Source organism: Nothobranchius furzeri, chromosome 6 (genome assembly GCF_043380555.1).
Source record: "Nothobranchius furzeri strain GRZ-AD chromosome 6, NfurGRZ-RIMD1, whole genome shotgun sequence".
Taxonomy (NCBI): Eukaryota; Metazoa; Chordata; class Actinopteri; order Cyprinodontiformes; family Nothobranchiidae; genus Nothobranchius; species Nothobranchius furzeri.
The window spans coordinates 49719181-49731680 of record NC_091746.1 but is presented as its reverse complement, the minus strand read 5'-3'; the positions used below and the strand labels follow the sequence as shown (position 1 = coordinate 49731680).

The 12500-nt window shown below is 40.7% G+C and overlaps 1 protein-coding gene across 5 annotated transcripts in view; it reads right to left on the bottom strand.

The window, feature by feature from the left end:
- Window positions 1-12500, bottom strand: part of strbp (spermatid perinuclear RNA binding protein) — a 141879-nt gene that overhangs the window by 116334 nt on the left and 13045 nt on the right. The window contains exon 1 of one of the 5 annotated variants that reach the window (XM_070552280.1): window positions 5913-6039. The exons of the other annotated variants lie outside the window; for them this stretch is intronic. The gene's annotated coding sequence lies outside the window, so the exon portion shown is untranslated. Of the gene's footprint in view, window positions 1-5912; window positions 6040-12500 lie in introns of those variants that run through there. 5 annotated transcript variants of the gene reach the window in all.

The window sequence follows — 12500 nt, the reverse complement described above, 5'->3', positions numbered from 1 at the left end:
CGGAGGAATGATGGTGCCATCAGCTGTATGTACAGTGAAGGAAGTGTTAAGTGAGAAACTGAGACCGAGTGAGAGCTGCCATGGAGTTTCAACACCATTGTTGAGTAATGCTGTGGATGAGGAGGGTTTGTTCTTTCTCCTTCCACTCATGGACTAAAGTCCTTTAGGTCGGTACAGGTTCGGCCATAGTGGAGTAATTTACTGCTGACCACATGACTTTATTCCCAGGAGCAGGAGCTGAGATAAATTAAAAAGGCTTTTCCTAGTAGAATAGATGATACTCTAATCAGTTTAACTCAATGAGAAATTTTCCAATTGAAAAACGGTAATCTACTCTGCTAAATACAAAAATGAATAGTCCTAAATGATTGAATTATACTCCAGGTTGGAGAATATTAAAGCTGCAGTCGTCAAACACACAACAGCTATCATCTCTAAGTTGTCATTCTGGTTTCAGTTGAAATGGACAACAAACCCCCGACATCAACTCAAAGCTAATGACACTTCAGCTTCAACCCTAAAGCAGGTACACTGGAATGACTTGGACCTGGTTTGTCGTCCTGCTGGTCCTCACAAGCCTAACAGTTCCCTCAGAGAAGGGTCCAGTGAGGAGCGTCATAAACAGACAGAAAATGAGCAACAGTTTTATATAGCGTTTGGGATCACACCCACCTCCGTATCTCTGAAGGCCCAAAGCCAATTAGAAATGCACCAACTTCTATTAGAGAGGAAGCTTTCTCAGCTCTATCTCACAAAGGAGTTCTCACCTCTTTGTTCCACGGAGACAGAAAATAAAGGATGCCATCTGGACTGAGCAAAAACCTGTGTTTTAACTTTTTTGCTTCAGTCTAAGTTCCATAAAGCATGTTAAAAATGCATCTCATTTTATCTCGCTTCTGTTATGGTTGTTTAGCTTTTTCTAGAGTGGCTGGATTTGATATTAAGCCATGTAAAAAAAATAAACAAAAAAAAAAAGTTTTCCGAGCTAGACGTTCATTCAAGCTCCAGCTGCAAGTTGTAATCTAACGTCTGCAGAGAAAGCTCTGCTGGTTTTCTATCTCTGCATAAATGTTTCAAAGGCTTTGAATTTTCCTTTTATCAAATCATACATCAAGTCCTGGGCTCCAAAACCAAAATCAGGTTTTAATTGCACATTTTCAAAATTAATGAAAGAGGCTGACAAATAAACAGCTTTTAGAAATGCGGCGTGTATGCAGCTGAACCACCACAAATGTCTCTGATTACGGAGTTTAAAGAGAATAAACCATATCCAGTTAGATCCTGGTTCCACGAATGGAAATGCAGAAAGACAGAATCTACAAGTGTTTTAGGACATCAGAGTTTGCCAAGGTTAGGGATCTGAATCAGTCACAACTTTAGGAGCCGTTTTTACTAAATATAAAACGTACAGGGCAACAAAATCAACCTAACATATGCAAGAAAATCCCCAATATAGTTTTTCAAACGCCATTACAGATACCGATGCCAACATGTAGAGATCGGTTGACATGTGTTGCCGATCTTTTGGGCCGATTTTCATGGCCAATATCTGGATGTATTCTGCCTTATTTGCACGTCAAAATGCGACACAAAAAAAGTTTATGCACAACTTGGCATACATATTTTTCTTTTCTTTCAATCGTTAATGTCTCTGTAAAGCTGAATAAAAACCTCTTTTGTACGTTCTTGCTGTGTTTGTCTTCTAAGACTCAAGTTTAGTAGATCTCCTTCAGAAACTGAATCTGAACATTAAACCCAATTATGTGGTTATTGAGGTCTATTATATGGTCTATTTGATGTCATATCCATTGTGCAGCTGCTTTGCATCTCCCTTGTGAAGTGTCTCCTTCCATTCAATTAGCCACGCAAGTGTTTGTAACTAATAGATACAATTCAGCTCCTTTTTTCTGGTTCCTCTCGGGTTTGTGGGCAGCTGTTGAATCAACACTCTGAACAGCTTGTACTGGCCCTGATGAGGGTCTCGGCCTGAACATGAGACAGGAAGGGCCGTGCAGAAGGTCGGTGGATTTCTGCATCTTCTCACGCTCACGTTTGTATGAACACACACAACCACCAAACAGGAAGGATCAACTGAAACTTGCTCCAGACAGTAGATTCTAACAGAAGCTCTTAACAACTCCAGTCCTTCTACCCAATCATTTTCCTTCGCTCTGGGTTGTCATAGTTACAGCCTGCCTTCTCGCCTGTACTTTGGGAAGGGTGAGACTTTACCACTGTGTCAGTGATATGTGTGTATGTGTGGTAAACCTGCCAGAAAAGGGTCTTAGCACTTTCCATTTATCAAGCTGTCAGCCACACACCGACTGGACATCTGAGACAGAAAGGTGTAAGAGCTGAGAGTTTGCTTTGTTCAAATAACCACACTCTTCTGACCTCACACGTGTGTAATTCTGGCCAGCACTGAAATAAGTCACAACAACAAGATTTTTATGTCATCAAACTGTTTCTCCAAACACAGTAACATTGCTAATTCTCACATTTGACAGCTTTAAAGACTAAAGATGATCCACTTATACTAACAAACCAGCTCTGCTGAGACGCTTTCCTGTAAATAGTCATAACAATTCAGCTTGACTGTAATTATTAAAGCTGTTATAGCGAATCTACAGAACAAGCTAGGTTTTGAACGCAAATACAGTCACAGAACACTCAACCTTCCCCTTGGGTATTAGAGGTGTGAATCTTCACTCGTCTCCCGATTCGATTCGATTATTGGGTCAACGATTCGATTCGATTCGATATCCCGATGTATCACGATTATTTCATATTGATTTGTTTTCATCGATAAATAGAAGATGTCAGATAATTGCTTTTTTTTAATCTAAAACGTAACTGACACAACCTGCCATCCCTCAAAAGCTCTCCATGCACAACAGGTTAGGACAAAACATTTAAACATTTAAGAAGATTTAACAAAGTAAAACATCCGTTTCCTCATTCAACACCACGCCTCAGGCTGAGAAAAACACGCTTTGCAAAAACTCACAAAATCTAAAAAAGTACTGAAAGCCTACAGGACACATAATGTAATAATAAAATACATAATGGGTTCATATATGAGTGTTTAATGTTTCTGAGCAGCTCTAGAGTCAAATATTTATGCCACAGTTGAAGGGTGTCAGAAATAACACCAAATGAAATGTTTGACTTAGTTTGTTATTTTATTTGAACCCAGTGGTTCGTTTCTGAAATGTTGGAGAATGAATCAAGTTCAGTTTGATGCAGAAGATAATAAAACATAAAACAAATTATACACTCCAATAATATTTAAGATGTGTGTTTTATTCTTCCTGATAAGAACACCAGCAGAAGGCTGTGGGCTGGATTAGGATTAAATTACCCAGCTGATGGATCTCCTTCACCAACCAGCTAACTACAAACCTTTCCACTAACCTGTCCTGTGGGACCCTCGCCATGTAAACCTCATATCCATGCTGTCTCTGGAGGAGCAGATAGGAAGCAAGACCTCCTGTAACCTAAAATGTACCAAAGCTTCCTCCCAGTTTCTCTTTAAGCTTTAATTTTTTTTCGTATTTATATATATTTTATCTCCACAATATATTCATAGCTATACTATGTTAGAACATTGTTAAGAGGCATGAAAAAGGTTTTAAGCTAATTTGTTTTCCAAATTTGACATTGCAGCTTCAATGTTTCCGTGCGTCCAGAGGGACAGAGAGAAACCTTTACACAGAAAATAAACAAACACAGAGACAGACGAGGTAGTATAAAAGTGTGTGTGTGTGTGTGTGTGTGTGTGTGTGTGTGTGTGTGCGTGCGTGCGTGCGCGCTCGCGTGTTAACCCCAGGGACTGAATGCAACGTCTACAGGTCCCGTAGAACTGCAGGTCAGCAAAGTCAGAAAGAAACGGTGTGTGTCCTTGCCCTCAGAAGTGTGAGTTACACCAGATGGCACCTTGCAGAAGTGTGTGTGTGTGTTTGATATCAGGCCGATGACAAGGACGATATAAACACTCGAGAAGGACAGTAGCACTAGAAACTCTTGTCATCTGGATGCCAGATAGAAGAAAATCATGAACTGTTTTCTTTCCTTTTCTCCTGTTTCTTTATCTCCCTCACATTGCTCTACTTTCTCTCTGCTCTTGCTCTCTGTAGTTGTGCCATCCATCATCATTAGGAGGCAAGTACATGACCCGTCTGCACACACTCTGTCCTTACACTCTCTGGAGAGGAGAGGAAAGGTAAAGTGGGTGTTGCTGGGTGGGTTGTAGGGCATTAAAAAAGTTGTGAGGAAAAAATTTAAGTTAAAATGTATTGCTGATACACACACTTCTGATACACACTTTAAGCCCAATATCGCAAAATTTACTAATGAATTTACTGTTTTTGTTATTTGTTTTTGGTTTGATTCAACCTTTGAAATCAATATTAAACAATTAACTTACTGTTTTGTGCAAAACACATCAGGAAGTTGATTGATCTTTACATCGTTAAAAGGAAGACGAAGGATCAAAGCTTAAACTATCTAAATATAGAAATGAGGAGAAGAAGAAAAGAATGATACAACATGAATTGATGGCAATCACTAAGATGAAGGAGGAGGAGGAGGAGGAACACATACGGATGTTGGGAGGACGATCAGAGGACAAAGTATTGTCTCCTGGTGGTATGTAAAAATAACTCTGCTGCTTGCTGGAGGAGCTAACTAGGTCAGAGAATTCCCACAGAAACAGAGAGAAGAGTGAAGGAGAGAGGCGTCACATCAATGCAGCCTATAACACTCCGAGACATAGGTCAATGTCACTTCACTTAAACCCGTTAAGGATAACGAGTATTACTGTGTACTTCTATTTTACATATTTTTACAATTGCTCATCCTAACAGATGACCTCTATTTAGCTCTAACATCTTTTCATTTCCTCACTTATTCCCATCTCAGGTTCTTTCATTTTTCCCACTGCCAACTTTTGTTTACCAAAATAATCTCACACGCACACACACGCGCACACACACACACACACACACACGCGCACGCACGCACGCACGCACGCACGCACGCACGCACACACACACACACACACACACACACACACACACACACACACACACACACACACACACACACACACACACACACACACACACATTAAAGGCCTAAAATAGTCAATAGGGAGTCTAAGTCACGTCCATCTACCTCTGGCTCATGGGTCCCCAGAAGAACAAAAATGAATGCAAGTCAATGGGGCTAAAACACTATTTTCTAATCCCGTTTGTTATGTACTGTGGATTTCAAATATAATGTAAGTGAATTTTAAAGACATATTCCCTACTATTTACACTTATTACGAAGAGGTTGGGAAATGTGACACATATTGAAAAAAAAAGGTAATTTTGTTGAGACTAATACTTTTATGGGAATACAAATTATGTATTACCGTATTATATTACAGGATCTTACATCATCAGCAACAAATATCAAACCTGGCGGCCTTGCTGAGGTATAATTGTGGTATTAGTCTCAATTATTTAGATTTACTATAAACTCTGTAGTTTTTAATAGTTTAAAATCTGTTAAATTAAATCTGAAAAGTTCTGATGAGTTTAAATTTTTTTGCGGTTCTGCAGCCACATTTAAAGCTAGAGTAGTAACTCATAAACCAAACAATGGGTGCAGTTCAGCACTTCTGAGCTGTAATCAGATCTTTCCTGATGAAGAATGCTGTAAGCATACCAACCATTTCACAGGCTGTTTAATCAGGCCACAACGCACAGAGAGTTAGCAGAATGTGTGTCGACAGCAGCGTAGATCCACAAGACAAACTATCAGATGTTTTTAGCAACGAAGGTGAGCAATATTAAAAAAAAGAAAGGCTGGTATAATTTAACTTGTTGGTGAATGACATTTTATGAGAAAAAATAAACTTTCACTACCTTGTACTCATCTTTTAGCCTTCAGAGTCCTCACAAACCCCTCCCCCCAGAGATCCAGATCGTAAAATCATTAGGATCTGAAAGTCTGAAGGGATTAACCTGCAGCACCTGTCTAAAAGGAGCAAGCTGATCTTAGCTGGCTGACTAGCAGCAACAGAAATAGCCTGAGCTGACCACAGCGTATGCAGAACGCTACAGCAATCCATACGTCGCTGCACCTAAACCACCTGCTGAATTACAGCTACAGGAAACACAAACAAGCTTCATGCCTCAGGGTGGGTGTTAAGGGGTAAGTGGGTGGAGCTCATTGCAGGAGCACAAGCAGGTAAACAAATCCAACGTGAATCCGGACGAGGCAGAGATGCAATCTTGTGAAAGGGTCAGGGTCAGGACCCCTCTGTGTGTCACCATGAACTACACAGGGGGTCTTGGGATTATTTTCACGATATTCAGAAATCGAAATAAAATTGAAAATCAATTGCTGAAGCTATATTTTTTGCATAATTGTTACATAAGCTCAGCTAAACATTTATAAATAATTATAATACCATAATATGAGCTGGAGCGATTCTCTTTATGTCCTAAATTATCCATCTGGATAAGCATGTTTGTGTTGACAGGTCAGAGATATCTGCATCACTGTCCTGACAAGACCTGAGGCTGACAAGTCTGGGAACTACTGGATTAAATAATTGAAATGTGACACTAAACATACAGGCACCCTTGTTACACTGAAGAAACACTGAACCACAGTGTGCCACATTAGATCTGTGAGTATCAGGGTCACAGAAAAACAGCACTGTAGTCATTAAAGCTTGATTTCTGTGTCAACAGAAAATTACGCTGGTTAATTTTGACAGAAGGGCTAAATGGTGACGCAGTTAGTAGCACTGTTGGCTCGCAGCATGAAGGTCGCAGGTTCAAATCCTGAAATCTGCATGGAGTTAGCATGAGTGGACTTTCTCAGAGTTTCCACCCACAGACCAAAAACCAATATGTTAGGTTTACTGGAGCCTCTACATTGAGCCTAAATGTGAATGAGTGTGTGACTGGCTGCCTGTCTCTCTTGTCCCGATGTGTGGCCATGTGATGGACTGGTGACCTGGCCAGGGTGTCCCTTACCCTGATGAGTACTGGAGACAGGAGTGAGCTACCAGCTCCCTGAGAGAACAATTGCTGAATTTCGCGCGCACGCACGCACGCACGCACGCACGCACACACACACACACACACACACACACACACACACACACACACACACACACACACACACACATACACACACACACACACACACACACACACACGCACACACACACACACACACACACACACACACACCCCTTACATCTTACAACAATCACTTTCTGCAGAGCAAAGTGAAATTTTTCGGAACAAAAAATTTAAACAACAGCTGTACTGTTGACGAAGTGACACCTACACAGTAGCTCCACAGCTTCACACCTGCATCTGTTTGCTTCATTTCAGCCTGAGAAACATCAGATAAGCTGCTTCTGCACACTTCTGATCAAAACAAAAGTGTGCATTGCTTAAACTCCAGTTAAATGAAAGTCTAAAGTCTAAAAGAATTAAGCGATAAACTCAGTTTATGACTGACATGAGGGCTGTAAATATAAAAATCTTTATTCTTCATGGAGACTTTGCTTTGTTAATAAATGCTCAGTATCACATGGGTTTTACAACACCTCTAAGGTAAATCTGAATCATATGCAGTAATGTTTAAAGACATTTAGAGGAATTCAGAAATCAGTCATTTACATCTGCGTAAGTGAGATGTCTGCCTAGATCTACAAGCTAAAAATGCTTTTCTGGGCCTTTGAAAGCAGCTCAGAGTGCTGACAAGAGGATAAAGTTTAGGACACGTTTTGTATTACACTGGAGGCAACGAAGGAGGCAGACACAGGGAGATTTAGGACTTAGAAGCATGCTGCACAGATTGATGGTAACACCAATAACACTACTGAAGACAGAAAATATAGAATTAAATAATAAAAGTATTTTATTATTAAAACTGTTAGGCTTTTCTGCTCTGATAATGAGAAATAACAAAATGTTTGTTTACCAACTAGTCTTCATATAAAAATCAGCATCAAGTTAAATTAGATTAACACAATAAATAAATAACACATAATATTTTTCATGTAATAAATACAAAACTGTTTAATCATATGTTAAAGCAAATATGGCAAATCTACAGAACAAGGTATGCAAACACCATACCTCATTGGGTGCTAGAGAGAGTAACAGCAACGCCACCATGTTGAGTGGGTCTCCTTAAGGTTGGTTTATGCTTGACACGTCCGTGAGGTCCGCACGGCTCCGCGCAGAAAAGTTGCGTCATTTTAACAACCACGCCCCTCCACCGCGTCTCCGCACGGCCCAAAATTTCCGCAACGCGCACCTAGGAAATTTTCTAACCACGCGGACGGTCGGACGCGGAAAAACATGGCGGACCGGCAAGAACTAGTATGGCAGAGGTTCGTAAATACAGACATTTGTATGATTCAGCTCTCAGAGATCACCGTGATCAACATGTTGTTAATAATTCTTGGAGAGAAATAGCTCGCACTGTCGGAAAAGACGAGGACGCTATTAAAAATGCTGAAATGCCATGTTGTAAACAACAGTTTTTACTTCTACTATGGTGTAGTGTTGGATGCATGCCGTAGAGCTCCATGCTGCCCCGTTCAGTTTGGGAGAATATTGGCTCACCGCAGAGACGAGCCGCACGAACCATAAACGCTGCGAGTTGTGAAGCGCGTTCCAGTCGCAAGCCGCATCACCAAGCGGAAAGTGAATGCGTCAAGCATAAACCAAGCTTTACTCTCCAAACCCAGCTGCATAGAGTGTAGTGATGGGAGTTACAGCTCGTTTTAGAGAGCCGGTTCTTTTGGCTCAGCTCACCAAAAAGAGCCGGCTCTTTCGGCTCCCAAGTAGCTCCTCAGATTTTCTGTTGCGTAGAGTACATTTATAACCAAAATAATGCTAAACTATATGTAAAATGATTTACTAATGTAAAAAATGCAATATATCAAATATTTATCATTTCTATGGATTTAATAACTGAACACTTTAAGAAATCTCCACTTTCCGACTGCCGGCGCTCATTTTCTCACCGTCTTCGTTGCACTCTCCCCTCTCTCGCCTTTTTTCTCCTCCTCATTCCCCTTCGTCTCCCTCCACCCGCATGTGCTCTGCTGTGTGTCTGAGTCTGATCCCCCATGGGGGCTCCCCATGACGAGCCGGCTCCCGTCGTTCACTTCAAAGAGCTGGCTCTGAGAGCCGGTTCATTCGCGACCAACACATCACTAATAGAATGAACAACTGTGCCTGTTGTTTTGTACAGCCTATGGTTTCAACAACCGGCTTCCCAGGTAGCAAACATTTTGGTTTTATTTTGGCGTAAATTTGGCATTTTGGCACCCTTCTGGCACAAAAATGTTCGAAAAAGTGTCTTGGTTTAAATGTGGCATAATTTTGGGTTCCCATTATAGACAATTACGTCAGCGAGTGTTTCTGTTTTAACCGTGGCATAAATATGGTTTGCCATAATAGAAAATCACGCGGCTAGCGATTATGGCATATTCTAGGTAGCCAGACGAGAGCGGGACAGCGTCTCTGACTTCTACAAGTGTGCGGTGGGGTTATTTTGGCAAGCCATAAAACTCATCAAATGCCGGGAAAAATAGTGATCGAAGACCGGGAATCAGGATTAATTTGTTCATTTCTCCAACATCACGACAGAGGTGAGTACCATTTCTTCTTGAATCCTACCTTTTTGTTTGCTATAGTTTTGTTTTAGGTCTGTATTGTTTGTTTTAGCAAAATGTGTATACTAGGGATGCACCGAATATTCGGCCACGTTCCGGGTTCCAGAACTAATGGCTTGGTAGTAGATAGTGGCTGTGCCGCTGTTTAGATGACGGTACAGATGCTAACTGTGGCTAACCTACAGCTAACGGAACCAGCGTCTATATACGACCGAGTGGCTTCACCAAAGGGTCACGCGGTTCGCTGCGGCTGCAGCAGACTGTAACGGTACCGGACGGTAGAGGGCTGCATTGGGATTGGGTCCTGCGGGACCCAACACAAATCTTGCGGGGGAGGGCGGTGTGAATTTTGCTGCGGGCGGGAACGGTCGGCTGGATCGGGATGAGTATGATGGAGTCGGCAACTGATGTTGAAAAGAAGCTGAAACAAGGTCTTTATGACACAAAAACCAAAGCAAGGCAAGTCAGACATTTGGAGAAGTTTCTCCGATTGTGTTAATATTTCTCATTCAGGTCTCTCTTAGAAAAGTGACCTCGATCACTGCCTGATTAGAGAGGAGAATAGAATATGAAACGGCCTTGATTTCATTAACCCTTTAAACACCACACAGTAGCTCCTTTATGTTTTTTTTTTAGAATTATATAGTTTAAGTAGCGAGAGTTATTTGAAATAACATGCGCCGAGGCGTCACCGATGATCCTGGTGACGCATCGGCATTAAAGGGTTAAAAACTAAATGAAAACAAAGTGCGTCAATCCTGACCAATGTGTTAAAAGATGTGCAGGATCCGATCAATTTGTTTTTCCCTCATTACAGTCACAGAGATAACGGCGCAGTGCCCTGGCTCTGGTGGTAATCAAATTAAATTTTATCTCTTTCCAACAATTTTCACAAGAAAACAGAACAGTTGAAAGCAGGGCTTGTGTTATGTTGACCGGATAGTTCCCGTTTTTGACCATTTATTTTGACGGAGAAAGAATATATTATATATATATATATATATATATATATATATATATATATATATATATATATATATATATATATATATATGTACATATACAATATATATACAATAACAACACATGGTAATCATCTGCTTTTCTGCACTGGAGGTCACAACAGCTCATCTGTACAACAGCGGTACACTGTATGATACTAGAGAAGACCTGAAGAAGACCAAAGTGTCTCATATTAAGTTAGTCCATTTCAAACTGGGACCATCTTTATTTACCCAAATGGTTAAAACACAGTTTCACAGCTAAACCATACACGACTCACCTAAACTTGCAGATTAATCCTGATTTTACAGCCAAATGAATTAACTTAGATGTTATTTTCAAATGCATTACATTTTGTTCACTTGAAAGGAAGCACAGATTGTCTGGTTTAGCAGAGTCTGGCTTCTCGTCCCCACTGGGTCAGCATCGACAGAAGGTGAGCGATCCTTTTGTTGTCAGCTAATTTTGCCGCCATCATGCCAAAAATGTCTGGTTTACGGCTGGGAAGTGGGCAAACTGTTCAGCCTTCTCAGGAAGATGGGCTCCTAACCTCATGGATTACTTTAGACAGAAGGTGCCCACTTGGAGACACACACACACACACACACACACACACTGTTTGTGTATACTACAGAAGGTAAAGTTAGTCAGATTTTTGCATATGAAGTCAGGTCTCAGTAGTGACAGAGCATCCTACATGTGTATTTGCTACAAACTGCACCAATTCCTCACCAAATCTGGCATTCTGTTTCTAATCACAGGTTTATGTTAAAGGGGATCTAGCCAGTTTTGCAATAAAGTATCCTTTTGTAGAACCAAAACCAAAATCTTGCTGTGAGTTCCAACAGCTGAAATGTCTCCCCAGCCTTCCTTGGTGTCTACAGGAGGGGTTCACCACTGAATTAAACAAATCTGTGTGTGTGTGTGTGTGTGTGTGTGTGTGTGTGTGTGTGTGTGTGTGTGTGTGTGTGTGTGTGTGTGTGTTTTAAATGGCTCCTTTCTTGAGTGTGTGTGTATTTTAGGCTTCCAAAGGAAACTAGAGTGAGTGACTTAAGAGCCGTCCCACTTTAATGACTAAGAGTTATAAAGCCCTTTTGTTTGCCCAGCAAAACATGAAACACACCGAGAACCCTCTATATTTACACTACTTTGCTATGATAAAACCTTTTACTGTAGTAGTAGTAGTAGTAGTAGTAGTAGTAGTAGTAGTAGTAGTTGTTGTTGTGAATTTATGACAAATTTGTGTAATTATTTTTTAGCACACATGCGGCTGAAAAAGTGAAACACTAAATAACTACCAAAACTTACAATACTTTAGAGTGAATGGATGAGCTCTGAACAGAAGTGTATACATGCAGCTCACTTTAAACTGAAACCTTTGAACTTAAGATTTAGGTTTAAAGCTCCCTTGTTTTTCAATAACATCTCCTTTTATCCCATTATTGTTAGAAACAAAGAACAAAATACTAATACATAATATTTTGTTCACTCTTAACATCCGAGCCTGCAGCCTATTTATGGTAATGTGGATGCCGGGTACCTGTAATGAAGAAATTCTTATTTTGCTACCAGATAATTTAAATAAGTGTAAAAAGGAGACAGTGATGTGTCTTATTAACACATAGTTTTTTGTTTTGTTTTTTACATAAACCTCCTCCCCTGCCCTTTTTCTCCTCACAGCCTCACACACACGTAAGCAGCTGACTGAGAGATGGATGTGCATATACAAGTAAGACAGACTGATGTGTGCGCTGGAGTGAGAAGATGAAAAGATCTGAGGAAATATGGTGGCGCT